At 34.6% G+C, this 17,254-nt stretch overlaps 1 protein-coding gene and 1 long non-coding RNA gene across 4 annotated transcripts in view; one reads left to right on the top strand and one right to left on the bottom strand.

The window, feature by feature from the left end:
• Nucleotides 1-17,254, top strand: part of nolo (ADAMTS-like no long nerve cord) — a 180,044-nt gene that overhangs the window by 118,212 nt on the left and 44,578 nt on the right. The gene's annotated exons all lie outside the window — the stretch shown is intronic.
• Nucleotides 202-11,873, bottom strand: LOC148936114 (uncharacterized). The gene is made up of 2 exons (XR_016139952.1): nucleotides 3,678-11,873; nucleotides 202-3,366 (listed from the first exon to the last, which is right to left on the bottom strand). It is a non-coding gene; the product is annotated as an uncharacterized LOC148936114 (long non-coding RNA).

Genomic DNA, 17,254 nt, shown 5'->3' with positions numbered 1-17,254 from the left:
TACATAATAAATTTTGTCATATGACTTGTTCTGAAATAACAAATTAACAAGTGTCTATAAGAAAGTTAATAATAAAATAAGTTTAAATTTAAATAAATTTTTTAAACGAACAGATATCCAAAAAAAGTAAATTATTTTATCAATGAAAAGAATCCCAAGTTAAATAGAATCGTGAGTACAGGAAGAAAGAATAGAGATGTATTTTTCTATTTTTTTTTTTATAACGTGTACATTTATATGATTATAAATACGTTGAATATAGGAAAAGAAATTGGGTGAATAATGCAGGAGTTAATTGCAAAAGCTTGCTCTTAAATCAATAAGCTTTGAAAGTGAGCAAAAATTTTCTACAATGGATTCTCCGTTCACCTTTAACGCGATGCGGAATATATCAGAAGCGTAAAAGCAGAATAGCGTACATACATATACCATACATATTAGCACATTCAAAGCGAATGTTACCAAGCGATGATGCGGCAAGCACGATTGATTTTCCATTATGCAAGTGTACAGAGAATGTATCTTAGATCTATCCAGCTTTTTATTTAGGAATTCTTTTACGTGCATCCGACGAGGCGTATGCGATCGACTTTATCTGAAATTCAAAAGAACACGCCTACGCAATAAATATCGATGTAATCGCGCACGCTGAAATATACACATACGCGCATATAATTTATAGCTCCAGCTACTCTTGTGTATTAATTGCGTATTCAATCGCGTTACGTTTAACAGTGACATCGCTATTTTACGCTCATTACGGGTGATTACTGAAAATCACCGTGGTGAGGTGATGCAGCCGCGATGATGAGCAATAATGCAAACGAATCGCGTCGATTGCGAATTAAATGCATTTATTGTCGCAAATTATTCTTAAATATTTTAGTCAGGCGTTCAACATACGATACGTTCAACATTCGCCGGCACATCCATGTTGTATCAACCGAGATGTAAATTGGATACATGATGAATTCGATATTGGTGCATAACAGCCGACAGCGTTTCTCGTGTGTAAGCACGTTCTGCATCGCGGCTAAAACCAATACGCACGCTCTGCAGTTATCCAGGGTACCTCGACGTTACGGTATAGACGGAGATGACCCGACCTATATTCGTATCTGGAGCAAATTTCGGGGAGAATGCAGGTATTAAATAGTTCCACTTCGACGCGTATTTTGCCCAATCGATATCACCTAGGTCGATATTCTTCGCTATTCTCAAGCTCATTTAGCTCGAATGGATTATTAGTGGAAGAGCGTGCTTAGAAGAATTAAAATTAATCACGAAAATCGGCTTGTCATTCGAATCAAGAGATTCAAGGAGCTAATTGCCGTTAATTTACGTTTTGCTAATTTTGTTTTGTTCTAAAAATGCCATTATGTTTATAATCATATTTGCGTGTCTGCTAAGAGCGCCATAAAGTTTATTATATTTAATACTTTCGTATTTTCACATTTCTGCATTGTCTCCTTTTCCTTCTCTCGCTTCGTTATTTAATATCCGTCATTATAAACTATGACCGTTCGCATACTTGTAATTTTACTCTTTAGCTATTAAGGTAATTTGCCTTCTTATCTTGACCTAAATCGACATAGTTAAGAAAACAGACATTTTATCGTTGTTCTTAATTTATTTAATTATGGACCAGATATTAAGAGTGCTTTTTGTTATACTCGGAATTTCGAATAAATCAAACGTCGATCTAGGTTGACGTTCAAATCGATCAGAGATAACACCGGCTTCATTCTCTCTCGTGTGTGACCATGACGTGATGGCATGGCGACGCTTCTTTCCGCGAGTGCATTTCACGATACTGCAACCCCATGTATTAGTTTCCGCGTCACGTATCAATCAATTGCTGGAACTACGGTTCAATAATACGTGTTTTAAAAAAAAAATATATATATATATATATATATATTGAACCACAAAATTAGAAAATGTTTTTGTATTTTATATATGTATAAAATACAAAAATATTTTCCAATTGATTTTGTAATCTTTCTTTCAACGCAGAAAAACTTTATTGTTTCTCCGTCCAAAATTGTTAAAATACAAATTTGTGAATATTTTCTGCGCTGTATTAAAGTAAACTGCTAAAAATTGTATCCGCGCATTGAAGTTCCGTGCCATTAGAGCCACTCTGTTATTAAATTTCCAGATTCATCAGAGGGCGATTAGCAACGCCACGCTCGCCACTTTTCAGACCGATTAACACGCTTGTCGCATTAACGCGACGACGCTCGACCCAAATTGATGTCGTTAACCGACTCGCTCAGCACAACGGCGAGCGGATCTCTCTCGAGAGATCGTATCCCGAGTTCTCGTAAAATCGTAAAAGTGCAAAGCACCGTCGGTCCCAGATGGGAAACGCCTTTGTCGCTGAGCGGCCGCGCGACCGACGAGATGTGACATTCCGCCCGCGGGGCGACGTTCGCCGGCGCTTGGCTCGCACAAGAAAATTCACTCGCCTATGTTCATACACGTGCCCACATGCAGGTCGCAACAAAAGGTATCGGTGACCGACTATAAAGCCATGTCGATCTTGTCGAGGCGCCTCCGCCACTCTCGGATTCTTTCACCTTTTCGCGCTCATCCCGCTCGCACGCGTAACGCGTAATATTGTTTCACTTAATCGAACCGAAACATTTTATTGTCCCTTGCCAACGGCGATGAACTAGACTTCACTCGTAAACTTACATTTCCGAGTAATACGAAGATATTGCGCATCATGACAAGGAATATATTAAATTAAAGAAAACCCAATATGAATGTATATTATCGTTTCTATTTATGTTTCTCTCTTTTGTATAGAAGAAGATGTATTTATGTAATTTGTTAAATAATCAAAAATAAATAATAAAGATAACACTTAATTTTGTTTTTTTTTTTTTTGCTTTATTAACGTGCTTAAAAAAATAGCTATGACATACTTTACTGATTCTTTTGTTGTAGCTTGTTTTATTATAAGTATAAATGGACAGAGAACGTACATTTTACCTTACTTTTGACAATAATAATAGTACTTTGTTATGAAATGCTAGAACTCTCTATGCTGACGGATTGTAATTATATAGAAGTTTACGATGTAAAATGCAGTATTATTACGCGCATGTATGCATATCGCGTAATCATAAATACATCGCACGATATACCTACTGCAAGACAAACTTGTTGACAAATTTGCATCTCCAGCTTTGCGCGAGTATATAAGAGCAGCTACGGAAGTGATGGAGGACAGGAAGAAAAACGCGAGTCCCGAGTTCGTCAGGTATTCCGTTCGCACGATGAACGTTAGCGGCAGCGGGTTTGAGTAGATCCCGCGAAATATTCTTCGCTCGCTGCATTAATCTTCTAGGATTATCCCTACGAGAATAATACGATAGTCTCATAATTTTCTTACGTTTTATACTAACTCTTTGGATTTCTTACGTATGCAGCGAAAACGAAGTATTTGCGAGCTCCACGCGTTCGCATATATATATATATATATATATATTTTTTTTTATTAATTTATATTTTTCTTATTAATGAAGATACGATAACTTTTAGGAATGACACAAACGAGGAAACATTCAATTATCTTGTTTTCTTCATCTGCAAATATATCAATTTTATATTACGAGAACGAAATTTTTGCCGACGCGTTTCTAAAAATTTGTTGCATTCTCTCCTACGTCAAAATGACGTGGATTTTGTTCCCATCCGTGGGGCATCTCTCATTCAGGCTGATGGACAATTTTCCGTGAGCCATAAGTGCTGCCTCGCTTCTGTGTGCTTTTTATGATGTCACATCCAATCGACATCCATGATTGGTCAATAGCGCCATGACCCTCTGTATAAATGACCGTCCGTGATCCCGACAATTCTGATATTATCGGTGCCTTGCAGCTATTGCTATCGAAAAAGATTTGATTTATTATTACCAATGACAATTTTCTACTGCGGAAGACGAAGAAACTTATGCTTATACGAGAATAAGAAAAAGTGTAGGAAGAGTTTATACGACGAGAAGTTTGATTATGTTACAAAAAGTATAGAAAGTGTCTTTTTTTTTTACAGCATTAGATTTACTGACTTTTTACGAAGCTCTTAGAATCCACAGAAATTACAATTTTATTGTATACTTAATGAAATTATTGCTTAAAAAATTTTAAGAACTTTTGTCAAGCCCAAGAAGATTCTTATGCAAAGTTTTCGATGGATTTCTATTGGAAGTATAAGCGAAATTCCATTATGGAAATAATCGGACTAAACACAAGTTACGTTATCAATTTCTCGTGTATTTCAAACTTTTGTCGTGATTACGTACACGACCGCATGACGATCGCGAGTAGTCATATTTGCATTACCAGTGCAATTCGGAATGTATCCGGTGATTTATCGTCGATAGATGGTAAGGAAGAACTTTTAAATCGATCGTTCGCAGGTCGTGATTGTGATTCACCAGACGGTCGGAAAATTAATAGGTTTCGTCACGGAACAAGTCCTTTCCAAAGGGTTTTCGCAAAGTAATCGAAGGTTATCGCGGCCAAATATTAATTGCTCGACTCAATGGTCTTTGCTTAACGGGTGGTCTTTCGGGAGAGGTCGGAGACAATAATTCAGCGGCGAAATGTTGTAAATTTCAAGTTAAAGTCCAACTAGGAAGGAATTTACGTCCACGGAATACCTTTCCTTCGTCTCAACCCTTACTCCATTTTCCGTCGCTTCTTTCATTTTCTCTCTGCGTACAGCAATAAAAAAAGTGCCAAGCGAGAGCGCATACAAATGTGGATTTAAAGATTCAGTACTTCGTAAAGAGCGCTATGCAATTATTCCGTTTGTATTCAGCGCTTCGTTTTGCACGTATATAAATGTTGTAATTTTTCGTTCATGCAATATAATTATCATTAGATTACAATTTTTAGCATGATTTGTTTCACGAAACAAAAATTCCGTCGAATTTATGTTACATGGTGATTATTCTCTTTTTTCCTTTTGTGTGCTATAAATAAGAATCGAAATATTTCTTGTTTTATGTAATGGCATGGTTTAGAGTAAGAATTTAGAAAATTTGTTAGTTAAATATTTAAAAAATTTAATTTGCATTATATTGCTATCAAAATTTATTAAAAAATTTATTATAATTATGCGCAGTTACGCTTATGGACATAAATATGCTTCTTAATAAAACGCACTCATGCGTAAGTGTATGACATAAATTCATAAATTCTCTCTGTCAAGTTTTACCTTCGCTTATAATTAACCGCATACCTACAAAACGTGTTAAATTAATTACTAGCTCAGACATACGCATAATTGTTTTGCATGAGCGCATTAAATCAGTTGGTGACCCGTGGTTCTATGCACATATTCTAAATATTCGGTAGTAACTCGGATACTTTTTCGACGAGTGCAAAGAGCGGAAACCAGAGTTCAATTTAGTTTCACTGAACAATCATGTATCCTGACCAAGCGTTGTTGACTGCAGCGCTGTTTGTACATGAATATCAGACCACTACACTTTTCTGACCGATTGTTTAAATTGAATTGTTTTCTGTTTTAATACGCTTAGACTATAACAAATGTTGCTACAAAAACGAAAGATAAAGATAAATTATGTAATAATTAAAAGTACAGTTTTCAATGTATTATATGAAATGATTGTAAAATAATTACGTTAAGAAAAATAATTAATTTTAAAATACATTGCTTAATGAAATAAAAAAAATTTTGTTTATGTTTTTAACTATGCAAAAAAAGACGGATAATAATAATGTTAAAAACTATTTTTATTTTGTCGGACACGATGTTAAATTATATTCGAACTTATCTCTTGAATTTTGATCATTTTCAAAATATGAAAGTTCTGATACTTTTATTAGGCATAATGAAAACGTACGGAATACTCGCAAAAGATAATCGCTTTGTTTGTAGCATTTTTGCAGATATATATATGCGCATAGGAAAATGAAGCAATATTATTTTCAGTGAAATATTCTGAAAAGGAGCAAGTAGCCGTAAGTTTTATAATGGAAGCTTCTGTGTTACATCTACTGCATAGAAATAGCATCTCGATGAACATACTAAAATTAAATAGCATACAAAACTCTTTATCTCGGAAGGAACTATGTATATCTCTTGCATTCTGTTTGATATGAATTTCTAATATTATTAAATATGACATATATTTTTGAATATTTTCAATATTTGCGAGAAATATTGCTAAATCACGATTGATAATCCGTAATAATGATGACAATTCGTGGTTCACAGTAAAGAGAAAAGTGAATAAACCAGGAACTAAAACGTGATTTACTCGCAACGTGGATGTACGATCGTGTCCGTGATCAAATCAACAATGTTAACATGCGACTATTAACATACGTCCATTCGTGTGCATATTCAAGTAATACAGCCGGTAAAACCGCGTTGCGCGCGTCGCGCGAAAACGATACCGTTGTAACTTTTATTAGAATCACTATGACCGTAACTTTACAAGGATATTAATGTCACGTTTGGCGTGAGTCACGCCGTCCGTTGGTACTTGTTACGTGAGATTTTTGCGGAAACGAGACACCGGATTAACGTTGTAAACGCGTTACAACGTACATTTGTAATGTATCTCGGAAGCGTCATACTTGCCTTTTGTCTCCTTTCTGATTCGGAGACAGACAAACTTTGAATTTACACGCGATAACCCTTTACATGTAAATATATGCAGAAATAATATAAATGCCAAATTTTACATACATTAATATACCATTAAAATACCATTTAATTTTTTTCTATAAAAACCGTTATTATTTTTCTATAGTATTCTTCTATGGTAGACTGATTTTGTTTAAATTTAATTTAGATTAACGACAAAAATTGATTTGCTTGTAACTAGAAGAAGAATGTTTTTTTTTTTTTTTTTTTTTTTTTTTGAAAAAAGATTTCTTGCGGTATAAAATATTAAATGACAAATATATATAACACGTACAAAGTTCGCTTGCGTTCTGGCAGCTAAGAAAATTCATATTAGTCAAGAAAGCGGATGAGCAATCACGTTGAAATATCTTGATCGTTTGCAAAGGTATTTGCTTATGCAGTCGGCGCCGTCGCAACTTTTATTAGACGCGCTCTGTAACTGCAGTTTTACAAGGCTATTAATATCGCGTTTAGTGCAAGCAGGCCAATGATGAATTCTGTTACGGCATCGCGAAGATAAATAATGGAACTTCCTTACGAAGCTAAATGCGCCGGACTCGTGCATAATGCATTACTTGCAATTCCACGATGCGCAAGTAATTGCGGACGACAGGAGTTAGATGAATTATTCTCGAGGTAGTGGTCGCCACTAGAAACTATTGACGACAGTGGTGAATGCTCTCAATGACAATTAATCGATTTATATTGGGAGCGCATAAATTATTGCGTCTTCATGCAGATTAAATGATGAGATTCGACGTGAAGATGAACATGTAAGAAAATTTTGGCCAAATTATTTCTTAATTCTTTTTTTATTAAGATCAATTATAATAAGATTTTACCTTTGTTTTCTATTTAATGAACAATTTTTAAAATATCATATCTTCTCTGTAATCTTCTTTTGATTAACACATACGCATATTTTTTAATCAAGGATAATTTTCTGATTATGCGACTTGTATTCATAATAAATGTGACGATGTTATAATCTCACGGTGAAAGTTAAAAGGTAAATTAGCTAAATAAAAAGTTTTATTTAAATTATCGCGAATCTGAAATGATTGATAAATGATGATACTCGCCTTTTTGGACGTTATCGGTATCGAACTTGTTAATTTGTCGCGCAAAGCCGCTCTCTAAATATCGAGGCCATCGTTAGTTACTCTCGCGTTTGCTGCGTTTTATTTATCGAAACTCAAAAGTTGAACGATACACAGTCGACGTTGGATTGAATTACATGTGACTGACATGTCCCAGTGGCACGACAATTCTGACACTCACCGTTGACTGCAGTTTGTGATGCATGCATCGCTGCGACAAGCATATGGCACGGCCAAATGGATCCCTTTTAGGGTCACAGCATGTAATTCACTATATGCGGTTGCATGGCCTGACAATTCGGGGAAAAATAACGATTGTACAACACGAGAAACGGCACAATCTCCAGATAATTAACTCCAGATAATTAACAAATTACAAATTGGCGTATTCAACTCTAGTACCTGGGTATCCACTCTCGTAAAAATCTTGTTCAAATAAATGTATCATTCTGCATTCAGATTTCATTGAATAACGTGGCAGGCTAAAGCGAGATTTTTAAAACAAATAGACTATGAATATTATATTACCCACTGTTGTAAGCGAATAGAGATATATGTTGCAATTGCGTGGCGACAGATTGCGTACGAGAGATTTGCAACAGATTATTTGTCTTATTTCATTAGCGTAAATCATGCAAAGATTTTAAAAACGTGTTCGACATTAAAAACAAGTTTGCACAAAGTAATGTGGATCTTGTACTATGAAGCATTTGAACCGACTCGAGGTTGCGCGTCTCAAAGAAATTACTTAGCGTAGGAGTGACCTGAAAAACGTACATAGGAAACGAACCTCGTCTCAGTCCGGGTGAAATTTCTTCCTGACACTATGATTTCGTTTTCCTGGCGACGCGTACATCCAGGTACCACGGCTAACCACGGGCGAAAAAATGTGCAGTGCAAACGGCGAATTGTGGCGGTCCGAAGGAAGTTCATCAGCGCGGGAACAGTTATGCGAATTAGGTCGAGAGAGCAACTTGCCCGATTGCGGCGGTCGGGAAGAATCACGGCATATAAAATGAGCGAAGAAAAGGAAACACAACACCATTAGTATAACGAAACGGAGAGGCGTGCACTGAATTCAGATTCCAGTCTTTCGCCCGCCGTCCTTCTTCCAACGTTTACCTCGTCGGTCTCTCTCTCTCTCTCTCTCTCTCTCTCTCTCTCTCTCTCTCTCTCTCTCTCTCTCTCTCTCTCTCTCTCTGTCTGGTCCTCTTTGGTTTCCCTCGGCGTGCTCTGTTAACACTCGTATATAATAGCGCGGTGTGTATTTCACCGAGGTTGTACCCTACGTTTTACCGACGAAAACAGAGGAAATTCATTTGCGGAAGCGAGACGAAAATTTCGCCGTTGTCGTCATCGTCACTGCGACGCGATAACGCGACGAGAGCTTTTGCGCCCGGTCGATAAGACGGCCGTGCCAAGTGATTAAAATTAATTTAGGGTTTTGGAGTTCTATAGGATAGGTTCTATAGGATAGAAAGAGACTAATGGAGCCGAACTTGAGCTGAGATTTGTCATTCACGAGGATGAATAATTTCGCGAATGTGTGAATACTTGTAGACAAATGGATATAAATAAAATAGTAGATACGAGAGAGAAAAAATAGTTTTATCTGTATTAAGAGACTCATTTGGAAATAGTTCTCTCATATGCGATATCTTTAACGAACTTAAAATTGGATTGAAGTATAAACTGATTGCACAGATTAAATTACGCGCTAAGCGATCATTTTATCTTAATTATAAAAGAAGATATTTATCCAAAGAAAAAAAAGAAAGAAGGAAAATATTTATTTACGGAGAATTAAATAAATTGGAACTATCTTAGCAAGGATTGTACACACACACACACACACACACATATATATATATATATATATATATATATATATATATATATTTATGTATAAATTGAAAACAATGATTTAATAAATAAATGGTTAACATCATCGATTAAAATTAAGTCTATGTTTGAACAGAAATAGTTAGCCGTTAGTTAGATTATGAAAGCTTTGACAATCCTGATGCAAATTTAAATCTACTTTACCCCAATTATCTTCTTGATTTCATTTGCGAATGCAATTATAATTTGGAATTTAAAATCTAGAATTATAATAAAAAATTTTCAAATTCTGCATATATAAATTATAAAAAGACTTCTTATGAAGTTGCCCCTTTTAAAATATTAATACAATTTAAAAATATTATGCCACTGTGATTGGCATAAATCAATAACTGCTAATAAAATCTGAAGAAAGATGAATATTAACTGAGATTTTAAGATCTTAAAAAATCACTCGAGCGGATTACTTGAATTTATAAGTGAATTATCTAAATAGCAGATAAAAATATTAAATATTCAATATTTATCTTGATATTATTTCATATTTTCCCTTTAAAATATACCTGAATAAATTGTAAAATCAATTTAGATTTATATATTGTACGAATCTTTGTTTTTTTATATATTTTGCAATATATAAATATGATTACACAATTTTTTATATTAGTTTAAAAACATGGTTTTTTATTTATATTACAATGAACTAAAACATAATTCATTCATATCTCTCCGAAAGTAATGGTTCTATTGTCGCAAGATTATGGGGGGGTAGAGATATCTCGAAATCGCCATTGTGGTCTGCGACAGTTAGGAATTAAATTTAATTAATTGCATTTAATAGTCTCTTGTGTGCGTAACATAAAACGGAATAAATTCTGAAAGGCTGTGACATAACGCATCGCATAATCATGTTGTAAATTAGACAATTAGACAAATTTCTATGACTAAAATAGATACACTCGTAATCTTTGTGCATATTTGTTTAAAAGCTCTATACTAACATAAAAAAAGCAGTCACAAATCTCTCGTAAAAACAACAAAAATTAATCCTATATGCGACCTTATACTTCCGAGTGTTTTAAATACTTTATGTAACCAGGCAAATGTCACATTTTTTAATTGAGAAAATTACGCATATACAGTACCTTGGGAATTATTTTGTGAAGTTCTCGGCGCGTAAAATGATATAAATGCTTCCGTAATTCGTAATAATTCATTTATTGCGCGTGATACACATCGCGTTTTAGTATTAACACGCGAGTAATTTATTCACCAATCGTTTCATAGTGACAATATTTGCCGGCTTTATTATGATAACGCGTGGCGAACTTGGAGCTAGACCGACAGTTAATAATAAACTGCGATAAACATATTGATCCATGCAACCAGTTATAATAAACGATATGATCATATCAACATTCCATTTACATCTCGCCGATCATTTTATTAATCCAATTAGCTCGCATTTTGTCACTTCTATTGTTAATCAATGGCAGCACCTGATAATAACGAAGTATATTATTATACCTAAATTACCAGATTGCTTATCTTGTGGACAATTAAAAGTTGCAATCACCGAGAGTACATCAACAATGAAGGCGCATCTAAATTATCGCTACGTAATTATCGACTTTGTTTTATGAAGATAATGATAATTACCATGACAAAACATTTTTATTGTACATATGTTTCATGAAAGGGTATCATCTTTCTTTTCAACAAATTAATGGTGATAACCCGAGCTTATAAAAATATCTACACGTGATTAGCAATTAGAATAATGGTTCCAAATTCGGAAACTGTCGAGAACAACTCGGGACGTGTATTCATAATTGATGGATCCGAACGTATTGCGTAAATAAAACTAACGAGAGCAAACCACTCAAAAAAACGGAATCGGTCAGTCATTTTTTATTTTATAAAAAAAAAAAAATTTTTGGACGCATATCGCGACATGTGCGAGCAAGGTGGACCGTCTGCGTACCGGGATATCTGCTGATAACAACAGTTACGCGAACAATAAAAGGGCGGAACTGCATTCTCTGCGCAAGACGAGGGCAATAAAAGTGTGTAGCGTCCGGACTGGCGCGGATATTCAGGTCGCGACATCGTCGCTGCGCTCTGTTTCGATATAGTAAAACAAAATCGTTGCCAAATCCGCCGGGCGTTCGTGTTCCAGCTAGTTGTATATCGTTGCGGCAGGATGGAAAACACAAAGTATACGGAAACTCGGATGTTGGGCGTATGCGCGGAAGACTTGTATACTTGGAATGTAGGGTGAATCACCATTAAAATTTCGTTCCGATCAGACAACATTTTTCTTTTATCTCGAGCTTGAATTTTCTGAAGAAAAAAGAAAAAAAAAAGAAACAAGAGAGAAGGCGTTCCGAGCGCACATATGAGCGCAGCGACGCAATCTTTTTTATTTTTCTCCTTGTATATTTTATAAAATATTCGCTCCTGGACTAAATTTCAACCCAACGCCGATGGTAGTCAAGAGTTAATTAAGCTGTCAGAGCTAGTCGCGTACAGTTTCAGAGATCGGAGCGGTGCTAACTTTGTACGTAATTCGATGACCGCGCAGTAGGCGACATTGCGCTTCACTCTGTGATCGTTTTAAGAACGATCTCAGTAACGTCAGCATGCAATAACAAAGTCCAATTTAAATTTCTATTTAGGCTTAAAGAAGACGTACATTATTGCAATTTTTAATAGATTAGAAAAATAACGAAATATATGCCTTTAAATATCAAGAATTTGTAATAGATGTAATAGATGTAATAGATAAATAAATAAATTAATCTAATTAATTATTTTTGATATTTTCTAGTTTTGTATTTTAGAATCAAAATTCTCTTTTCCTCTGTCTCTTTTCATTTCTCGTAAATAAGATATTTCCATTGTTACATTTATTTGATAAGTACAATACATTTGTAAGACAAATATATTTTTATTTATATAATTTAAAATATATAGCAGACTTTTTTCACAATATGTCGTTGCGATATTCAAATTGCCACAAATGATTTTATATATCTGTTGATTTAATACGGCCATTTGCAGTAATAAATTAATTAGATCAAAATTATTTACGTAGCATATACAATTCGTAGATATTTAATATTAAAGCAACAATAATGGTTTTGCTACGAATTATATTAAATGGCTTCGAGATCAGTATATCGGAAATGGAGGATATTTATAAATGGGAGGATATAATAATTGGAAATACGAATTAAGTTATATTAAATAAAGTTTGATTTGGTAGGAAATGTTTTTAAATTCGATTGAATAATTCCCGAAATTAGCGCTAATTTCAATTGTATCTTTAATTAGATCAATATATCAAATGCTTCAGCTATAAACTTTTATAACTTTGATTGTAGTAATATAATTTATAACTGTCTGTCTGTATTATGTACGAGTGTTGTAGTTGTTAATAATAGCACAGAGACATGAGATTTGTGACGATTGTTACAATTAGCCCTATCTTATTCTATTATTCTATTCTTATAAAACTTTAGACGTGCTTAAATTTAAAGATAAAGGATTAATATATTAAATCAATAATTTGATAGTAGTCGAATATACATATATAAATCTATGTTCAAAGACGTATGTAGATGATATTTTATCATGTCCCCCTCATAATTACGTGCAATCGCACGTATGTATAAAAACTTTATCAATCACTTACACTTTTACTAATTTTGATCAGAATAATAATGACTGATCTTTTAAGTTTATTCTTCAGGCCAAATTGGACCTACTTTTCGTTGACCCTGGCCATGTTGCTCCATGTCGATTCTGACTACGTATAATAGCCAGAGATAACATGAAGGAGATACATTCCTTCAATTACCGGCTCATTATCAATGCCGGCAGATTTTTTTGCCCGATTTTTACACGCGCACAAAGATTATAAAATCGTGTCGATCACGAAGACCATTCAAATATTAATAAAATATGAAATTTATGATAATGATTCTTAGGAATTTAATTTAATAATAATATCGCGTTTCTTCGCAAATTCACGTGACTAATCTTTGAATCAAAATAAAGAAATTTGATTATATATCGTGAATAAAATTTAAGAAAGTTGAATAAATTGAATAAGTTAAAATATCACAAAAAATAGAAAAATGACTCAAAAATATTTTTAAATTATCTATACTATTTTATATATTATATACGTATATATTTAATTATCTAAAACATTTTAATTATTTTATTTGTACTTTCTTGTAAGATTATTTAATATATAATTTTTAAATAACAAATATTAATAAGTATTTCAATTGAAATACGAAAAATAATATAAAACAATAAAACATGATCACAATGAATTCTATTTCATGAGTTCTATGTATCTGGACATGTACATTTCAACTTAATAAATTAATAAATGTCAAATAAATATTATAAGATTAAACCAGGATCAAATATATATCTCAAACAGTTTAAGCTTATCCATTTTAGGGCAACAAATCTGTGAAGATATATCCATGCAATAAATTTCTAAATATAAATATATAAAAATAATCTAAAACAAGTTTCACAGATTTGTAATAAAAAGATTTGTCACTCACCGACTCGATGCGCAACAGCGGAGTGAATCTGCCACGTAGCTACGATGATTCTGTAATACAGAAACAGAACATTCAAATTATAGCAGCGCTCTAAATGATAGATATTTTAAAAAGTACTTTTACGCATATCTAATCTACATATTTGTTTTTTAATTAGATATTCATCAAAATAATAAATTTTCAAATAAATATAATAATTTTCAAAAAAAATTTTTATAGAAATAAAAACGTATAAAATTTTAAATTGTATTTCTTTCCCAAACTATAAATTTTAAATTATCAAAATTTAATGATCCAAATGTGAAACCGATTAATTTTATGTTGAAAAAAAATGTATACTTACCGCAAGGTTGCTCCACCGGTGCCCGATGCCTCTCCTAGGCCTCCTTCTCCTCTCGAGATGTCGGGTCGTCGGATGTCCTCGCAGCACAAGACACTCGCGAAAAACACTCGCGAATTATTATAATCGCACGTGGACTAATAAAAGTCTTTCGCGCAATACCTTATAACACTTCGCGTTTAGCTGCCCGTGAAAATATCAAGTTCCGTCGGTCCGGTCAGCATCCGAATCGATGAGCTTTTCGGAATACACGGTAATTCAAGCAAGGGCTAGGACCGAAGCGGAAGAAGACGAATCGACTAAGTTGAATCCGACGCCTCTTGTTTCTTAGAAATCACATCTAAAATTGACCCAATCATCACATAGCCAACGGTTCAGATCGAATCACCAGGGCGGATACCATACACGTGACATCAAACGTCACTCGGGCTATTGAGAAGGCTGGTGATGTGACGAGATGTGACGAGAGAAAAGGTACCCACCGCCGATGCCTAACAATCTAGACAATCGAGCAACTGGAAATTAACCTTTCGGCACACGCAATAACCGCCCGAACTAAGCTCTGGTCAAATCAAATTAAATGTGATTTGTTAGGATTTATTAAGGAACGGAAAAGGGTAAAAAAAAAAAAAAACGTTGGCGATTAAATAATCGCGTGAATCGGTGCGGGAACCGCACGTGCCACATAGGAGCCCCTTTCACGACTCGTGGCAATGCTGTGTCGAAAAGAAGAAATCAAAAGAAGCGACGAAAACAAGTCAGCCGATTGAACTCTTGCCGATTGGGACCGAAACCACTTGTCGAAGACAGAGCGTGTTCTCAATCAGCCGTTTAATACAGTTTGCAACCGTGCGAAACACAACACATCAAGCGGTGCGAGTGCGTGTAACATTCACAGCCGGCATTCACCAGTGCCGCGGCGCACGTGGCATGAAGACGTAGCCGACTACGCCTCAATGAGATCCCGTGCTTCCTACATCCCTTGACATTGCGACTCCCGGCACGAACTGTAATATTTATCGAACGATTCCTCGTAGGACGAGGAAAAATCTTTTAGTCCGATCACTTACGGCACTCCCGAAGCAAACGCGCGACGCGATGAACTGGCTGCAATTCGTTTACTCACAATTAAATCGGTGGCGGAATGTCGGTTGAAAATCGACGTGAAACGCATTAATCAACTTTGCCACATAAGAGCCATTTCACGACTCGTGGCTATGCTATGTTAGTACATTATTAATAATAATAATATTAACTAACGTTAATATTAATATTACTAATAACGGTGCAACGGGTACTGTTAGCTTCTTCGTCTTTGGGATTCCGTTGGGGAAGTCAACGAAACTCCTCGGAATACTAAGCCCCTCTGCCTCGTCAAGGCCGTACCCATTGGAGGGGTTAATGTTTACCAAAAGTCGTGAATTTCAAAGAAATAAGTTACGCAAAATATGTATGTACTTTGGTCGTAAAGAGTCGTTATTTTGATACGCTTACAAATCGTTAATCATGTCAATTAATAAGCATTTATTATTACATGAGATACTATTTCGTAAGAAATAGCGACATTTAGTATCATTTAACATTAAAGAAATGTGAAGAAAATGGGGAGCAATGTGCACTGCGACCTGTCCGTACGAATGCCGATGAATGAATGGTAGCGCGTGAACCACTCGTAAACACGTGACGACACGTGCTACATAATGGAGCGCGCTACGCGGCACGTAAACATTTCTCAAGGCTGTGTCAATGATCTGACTACGACGAAATATTCAACAATATTATAAAATAATATCCAATTTACACGAAACAGTATAGCATCTTTTAATAATCGAACATTAAATAATGTATGTACATACTTTGTTAGTTATTGTTTCAATATGTTTATGAATCGTTGATCTGATCAACAGTTCGTTCACTTCGGCGGTGAAATGTCAATTAAAAATCGACAATTAATGCGTGAAACGCATTTGCTACATAGGAGCTATTGAACGACTCGTGGTTATGTTGTGTTAATAACAATAATATTATCTAACGTTAATATTAATGTTATTAATAACAGTAGAACAGATACTGTTAGCTTCTTCGTCGTTGGAGTACGGAACCCCTCGGAATACTAAACCCCTCTGCCACGTTGAGGCTGTACTCATTAGAGGGATTAATGTTTACAAAAAGTCGTGAATTTCAAAGAAATAAGTTATGCAAAATTTATATGTACCTCGATAAAGAGTCGTTACTTCGATACACACACTTATGAATTGTTAATCCAGTTAATAAGCAATTATTACGCATTCATAAGATAGAACAATGTTTATAATTCAGCATCGAAGAAAATGCGGAGCAGTGTTTTGTTACCTGCCCGAATACGAATGTCAATAATTAAATGATAGCATGTGGAACCGCACATTAACACGTGACATATCAGCCGCGACGCGTACACTCAAGGCTACAACGACAATAGTTTGGCTACGACGAAATTCAATACATATTACAAATCAAATTTAATTTCCACGAAGCGTTATAGTATCTTTCGATAATAACATTAAATAACATTAAATAATATAATCGTTATATTTTACTTTCTAAATCTCTATTATCATACATTTGCATTTAGAATGCGTTCGTTTGGAGCTCATATGCTGTAAACTTGTTTTATTCTCCTTTGACGTATATGAATAATAAAAATAAAAATAAATGATGCTTATAGCATG

The sequence above is a fragment of the Pogonomyrmex barbatus genome, unplaced genomic scaffold (assembly GCF_055798465.1).
Source record: "Pogonomyrmex barbatus isolate J1 unplaced genomic scaffold, ASM5579846v1 scaffold3, whole genome shotgun sequence".
NCBI lineage: Eukaryota > Metazoa > Arthropoda > Insecta > Hymenoptera > Formicidae > Pogonomyrmex > Pogonomyrmex barbatus.
The sequence above is the reverse complement of the archived record's forward strand: the minus strand, read 5'-3'. Positions and strand labels throughout refer to the sequence as shown.